The sequence below is a fragment of the Anomaloglossus baeobatrachus genome, unplaced genomic scaffold (genome assembly GCF_048569485.1).
Source record: "Anomaloglossus baeobatrachus isolate aAnoBae1 unplaced genomic scaffold, aAnoBae1.hap1 Scaffold_4609, whole genome shotgun sequence".
In the NCBI taxonomy this organism is placed as follows: domain Eukaryota; kingdom Metazoa; phylum Chordata; class Amphibia; order Anura; family Aromobatidae; genus Anomaloglossus; species Anomaloglossus baeobatrachus.
In genome coordinates, this window is record NW_027443950.1 from 25,772 (window position 1) to 31,771 (window position 6,000).

The following is a 6,000-nucleotide window of genomic DNA, read 5'->3' on the forward strand; positions in this document are numbered from 1 at the left end:
GGGGCTAGTGGAAGGAGGGGGCAATCTCTTTTTTTCCCGGGTGGTAGGGGGATGACAGGAGAAGGGAAGCGGGTGGTGAGAAAGGTACAGAGGGCAGGGTTTGGGGGCTGGGAAGGAAAGGGAAAAGATTAGGGTTTGGGGATGATGAAAGGGCTTTCTACGGGTAAGGATGGCAAAGGGTGGCAGTGACGGAAAGTCAGGCAACCTGTCCTGTCCGTCTTTTTGTATCGTGAATTGGAAGACTGCAAGGGGGAGGGGAGTTGCTTGCGCCCTAAAGGAGGAGTTATTCAGATTCATTGCAGTGGGCGGCGGCTGCAAAACGCACCATTCTTCTTGTTTTGGCTCTGCAAAGCAGCCTTTTCAAGGGTTGGCTTGGGTGACAAAATGTCTTGTGTAGGCGTGGGTTTGTCTCCCTCTCGCTCTCTCTCCCTAAGATGTGTCCGGCATAGGCCAGGGTGCCACTCGAGGCCCAAACCAATTCTGGTTATCGCTTCTCGGCCTTTTGGCTAAGATCAAGTGTAGTATCTGTTCTTATCAGTTTAATATCTGATACGTCCCCTATCTGGGGACCATATATTAAATGGATTTTTAGAACAGGGAGATGGAAAAAGAGCTTGCTCTGTCCACTCCACGCATTGACCTGGTATTGCAGTACCTCCAGGAACGGTGCACCCCTTCTTAACCAGTTTCCAAAAGCAGAACTCAATTCACCTGATTCATATTAGCCCGATTTAATGAATTGGAAGAAAGCATACGTCTTCATATGCACCTCAATTTGGCCCATTCACTTTTCACACTTCCTCCTTTTGTTTTTTATCTTTCACACTTTTGACTTTCTTTATTCATCCAAATAGCAAACTCATCACCACTCAACCTGACCAACTCGGCTATGTCCCCGTGCTGCAGTTCTCTGTCTTATCTAGATCATTTGCAATTGAATGGAATAGATCCCTTTTGGACAAAGTGGATTCACCTGCTGCTGCAGTGACCACAGGTGTGATAACATCTAGAATTGGCATCTGGTGCGATCTCTCCGCTTCCACTCCAAAGAAAGTTACCTGTTTATTCCTATCATGCATTGGTTTTTGGGGTTTTCTTTGAGTAATGATGATCTCTTTAGTAGTCTGTTGGCGCCCTCTCCTGGAGGAATAGTTTGCTTGCTCTTGGACATTCTAAAAGAGAGGTCATGATAGACATTGAGCTTCTGAGCTCAATTGGGGAAAGTCATGGGTGATGAATGTTTGCAACCTACTGCGAAGCCTCATACCGCAATATAAGGAACGTCAAATACTAAGAAAGGGCGGCCTATGAAAGAATTACTACTTTCAATAAGTACACTTAAACGGCTAATTGGGAATAGAAAAACTGTAAAAAGCCCTCTGAGAAAGCCCCCCTCTAACCTTTGATAGTAAGCTTTTCTGTAGTCTGCCTGTTGATGTATTTTCCGTTTGAACTGTGCACAACATGAAGAGACGGAACACTGGCGGCTTGTCACAATGCCCCCCGATGACATCACAATAGCGCTGCTGCCTAGAAAACAAGCTGCGCAGAAGAAGTTGTTCTTTGGGTGGGAGGGTGGGCTAGTGGAAGGAGGGGGCAATCTCTTTTTTTCCCGGGTGGTAGGGGGATGACAGGAGAAGGGAAGCGGGTGGTGAGAAAGGTACAGAGGGCAGGGTTTGGGGGCTGGGAAGGAAAGGGAAAAGATTAGGGTTTGGGGATGATGAAAGGGCTTTCTACGGGTAAGGATGGCAAAGGGTGGCAGTGACGGAAAGTCAGGCAACCTGTCCTGTCCGTCTTTTGTATCGTGAATTGGAAAGACTGCAAGGGGGAGGGAGTTGCTTGCGCCCTAAAGGAGGAGTTATTCAGATTCATTGCAGTGGGCGGCGGCTGCAAAACGCACCATTCTTCTTGTTTTGGCTCTGCAAAGCAGCCTTTTCAAGGGTTGGCTTGGGTGACAAAATGTCTTGTGTAGGCGTGGGTTTGTCTCCCTCTCGCTCTCTCTCCCTAAGATGTGTCCGGCATAGGCCAGGGTGCCACTCGAGGCCCAAACCAATTCTGGTTATCGCTTCTCGGCCTTTTGGCTAAGATCAAGTGTAGTATCTGTTCTTATCAGTTTAATATCTGATACGTCCCCTATCTGGGGACCATATATTAAATGGATTTTAGAACAGGGAGATGGAAAAAGAGCTTGCTCTGTCCACTCCACGCATTGACCTGGTATTGCAGTACCTCCAGAACGGTGCACCCCTTCTTAACCCAGTTTCCAAAGCAGAACTCAATTCACCTGATTCATATTAGCCCGATTTAATGAATTGGAAGAAAGCATACGTCTTCATATGCACCTCAATTTGGCCCATTCACTTTTCACACTTCCTCCTTTTGTTTTTTATCTTTCACACTTTTGACTTTCTTTATTCATCCAAATAGCAAACTCATCACCACTCAACCTGACCAACTCGGCTATGTCCCCGTGCTGCAGTTCTCTGTCTTATCTAGATCATTTGCAATTGAATGGAATAGATCATAGATCCCTTTTGGACAAAGTGGATTCACCTGCTGCTGCAGTGACCACAGGTGTGATAACATCTAGAATTGGCATCTGGTGCGATCTCTCCGCTTCCACTCCAAAGAAAGTTACCTGTTTATTCCTATCATGCATTGGTTTTTGGGGTTTTCTTTGAGTAATGATGATCTCTTTAGTAGTCTGTTGGCGCCCTCTCCTGGAGGAATAGTTTGCTTGCTCTTGGACATTCTAAAAGAGAGGTCATGATAGACATTGAGCTTCTGAGCTCAATTGGGGAAAGTCATGGGTGATGAATGTTTGCAACCTACTGCGAAGCCTCATACCGCAATATAAGGAACGTCAAATACTAAGAAAGGGCGGCCTATGAAAGAATTACTACTTTCAATAAGTACACTTAAACGGCTAATTGGGAATAGAAAAACTGTAAAAAGCCCTCTGAGAAAGCCCCCCTCTAACCTTTGATAGTAAGCTTTTCTGTAGTCTGCCTGTTGATGTATTTTCCGTTTGAACTGTGCACAACATGAAGAGACGGAACACTGGCGGCTTGTCACAATGCCCCCCGATGACATCACAATAGCGCTGCTGCCTAGAAAACAAGCTGCGCAGAAGAAGTTGTTCTTTGGGTGGGAGGGTGGGCTAGTGGAAGGAGGGGGCAATCTCTTTTTTTCCCGGGTGGTAGGGGGATGACAGGAGAAGGGAAGCGGGTGGTGAGAAAGGTACAGAGGGCAGGGTTTGGGGGCTGGGAAGGAAAGGGAAAAGATTAGGGTTTGGGGATGATGAAAGGGCTTTCTACGGGTAAGGATGGCAAAGGGTGGCAGTGACGGAAAGTCAGGCAACCTGTCCTGTCCGTCTTTTTGTATCGTGAATTGGAAAGACTGCAAGGGGGAGGGGAGTTGCTTGCGCCCTAAAGGAGGAGTTATTCAGATTCATTGCAGTGGGCGGCGGCTGCAAAACGCACCATTCTTCTTGTTTTGGCTCTGCAAAGCAGCCTTTTCAAGGGTTGGCTTGGGTGACAAAATGTCTTGTGTAGGCGTGGGTTTGTCTCCCTCTCGCTCTCTCTCCCTAAGATGTGTCCGGCATAGGCCAGGGTGCCACTCGAGGCCCAAACCAATTCTGGTTATCGCTTCTCGGCCTTTTGGCTAAGATCAAGTGTAGTATCTGTTCTTATCAGTTTAATATCTGATACGTCCCCTATCTGGGGACCATATATTAAATGGATTTTTAGAACAGGGAGATGGAAAAAGAGCTTGCTCTGTCCACTCCACGCATTGACCTGGTATTGCAGTACCTCCAGGAACGGTGCACCCCTTCTTAACCCAGTTTCCAAAAGCAGAACTCAATTCACCTGATTCATATTAGCCCGATTTAATGAATTGGAAGAAAGCATACGTCTTCATATGCACCTCAATTTGGCCCATTCACTTTTCACACTTCCTCCTTTTGTTTTTTATCTTTCACACTTTTGACTTTCTTTATTCATCCAAATAGCAAACTCATCACCACTCAACCTGACCAACTCGGCTATGTCCCCGTGCTGCAGTTCTCTGTCTTATCTAGATCATTTGCAATTGAATGGAATAGATCCCTTTTGGACAAAGTGGATTCACCTGCTGCTGCAGTGACCACAGGTGTGATAACATCTAGAATTGGCATCTGGTGCGATCTCTCCGCTTCCACTCCAAAGAAAGTTACCTGTTTATTCCTATCATGCATTGGTTTTTGGGGTTTTCTTTGAGTAATGATGATCTCTTTAGTAGTCTGTTGGCGCCCTCTCCTGGAGGAATAGTTTGCTTGCTCTTGGACATTCTAAAAGAGAGGTCATGATAGACATTGAGCTTCTGAGCTCAATTGGGGAAAGTCATGGGTGATGAATGTTTGCAACCTACTGCGAAGCCTCATACCGCAATATAAGGAACGTCAAATACTAAGAAAGGGCGGCCTATGAAAGAATTACTACTTTCAATAAGTACACTTAAACGGCTAATTGGGAATAGAAAAACTGTAAAAAGCCCTCTGAGAAAGCCCCCCTCTAACCTTTGATAGTAAGCTTTTCTGTAGTCTGCCTGTTGATGTATTTTCCGTTTGAACTGTGCACAACATGAAGAGACGGAACACTGGCGGCTTGTCACAATGCCCCCCGATGACATCACAATAGCGCTGCTGCCTAGAAAACAAGCTGCGCAGAAGAAGTTGTTCTTTGGGTGGGAGGGTGGGCTAGTGGAAGGAGGGGGCAATCTCTTTTTTTCCCGGGTGGTAGGGGGGATGACAGGAGAAGGAAGCGGGTGGTGAGAAAGGTACAGAGGGCAGGGTTTGGGGGCTGGAAGGAAAGGGAAAAGATTAGGTTTGGGGATGATGAAAGGGCTTTCTACGGGTAAGGATGGCAAAGGGTGGCAGTGACGGAAAGTCAGGCAACCTGTCCTGTCCGTCTTTTTGTATCGTGAATTGGAAAGACTGCAAGGGGGAGGGGAGTTGCTTGCGCCCTAAAGGAGGAGTTATTCAGATTCATTGCAGTGGGCGGCGGCTGCAAAACGCACCATTCTTCTTGTTTTGGCTCTGCAAAGCAGCCTTTTCAAGGGTTGGCTTGGGTGACAAAATGTCTTGTGTAGGCGTGGGTTTGTCTCCCTCTCGCTCTCTCTCCCTAAGATGTGTCCGGCATAGGCCAGGGTGCCACTCGAGGCCCAAACCAATTCTGGTTATCGCTTCTCGGCCTTTTGGCTAAGATCAAGTGTAGTATCTGTTCTTATCAGTTTAATATCTGATACGTCCCCTATCTGGGGACCATATATTAAATGGATTTTTAGAACAGGGAGATGGAAAAAGAGCTTGCTCTGTCCACTCCACGCATTGACCTGGTATTGCAGTACCTCCAGGAACGGTGCACCCCTTCTTAACCCAGTTTCCAAAAGCAGAACTCAATTCACCTGATTCATATTAGCCCGATTTAATGAATTGGAAGAAAGCATACGTCTTCATATGCACCTCAATTTGGCCCATTCACTTTTCACACTTCCTCCTTTTGTTTTTTATCTTTCACACTTTTGACTTTCTTTATTCATCCAAATAGCAAACTCATCACCACTCAACCTGACCAACTCGGCTATGTCCCCGTGCTGCAGTTCTCTGTCTTATCTAGATCATTTGCAATTGAATGGAATAGATCCCTTTTGGACAAAGTGGATTCACCTGCTGCTGCAGTGACCACAGGTGTGATAACATCTAGAATTGGCATCTGGTGCGATCTCTCCGCTTCCACTCCAAAGAAAGTTACCTGTTTATTCCTATCATGCATTGGTTTTTGGGGTTTTCTTTGAGTAATGATGATCTCTTTAGTAGTCTGTTGGCGCCCTCTCCTGGAGGAATAGTTTGCTTGCTCTTGGACATTCTAAAAGAGAGGTCATGATAGACATTGAGCTTCTGAGCTCAATTGGGGAAAGTCATGGGTGATGAATGTTTGCAACCTACTGCGAAGCCTCATA

General features: G+C 46.3%; 4 non-coding genes across 4 annotated transcripts; all 4 read left to right on the plus strand.

Annotated features, from left to right (window-relative positions):
- The first annotated feature begins 486 nt into the window (after positions 1 to 486).
- Positions 487 to 677, plus strand: LOC142280664 (U2 spliceosomal RNA). The gene has a single exon (XR_012742873.1). It is a non-coding gene; the product is annotated as a U2 spliceosomal RNA (small nuclear RNA).
- A 1,384-nt stretch (positions 678 to 2,061) lies between these two features.
- Positions 2,062 to 2,250, plus strand: LOC142280669 (U2 spliceosomal RNA). Its single transcript, XR_012742877.1, has one exon. It is a non-coding gene; the product is annotated as a U2 spliceosomal RNA (small nuclear RNA).
- Positions 2,251 to 3,643: 1,393 nt separating this feature from the next.
- On the plus strand, positions 3,644 to 3,834 carry LOC142280665 (U2 spliceosomal RNA). Its single transcript, XR_012742874.1, has one exon. It is a non-coding gene; the product is annotated as a U2 spliceosomal RNA (small nuclear RNA).
- Positions 3,835 to 5,219: 1,385 nt separating this feature from the next.
- On the plus strand, positions 5,220 to 5,410 carry LOC142280666 (U2 spliceosomal RNA). Its single transcript, XR_012742875.1, has one exon. It is a non-coding gene; the product is annotated as a U2 spliceosomal RNA (small nuclear RNA).
- The last annotated feature ends 590 nt before the right edge of the window (positions 5,411 to 6,000 follow it).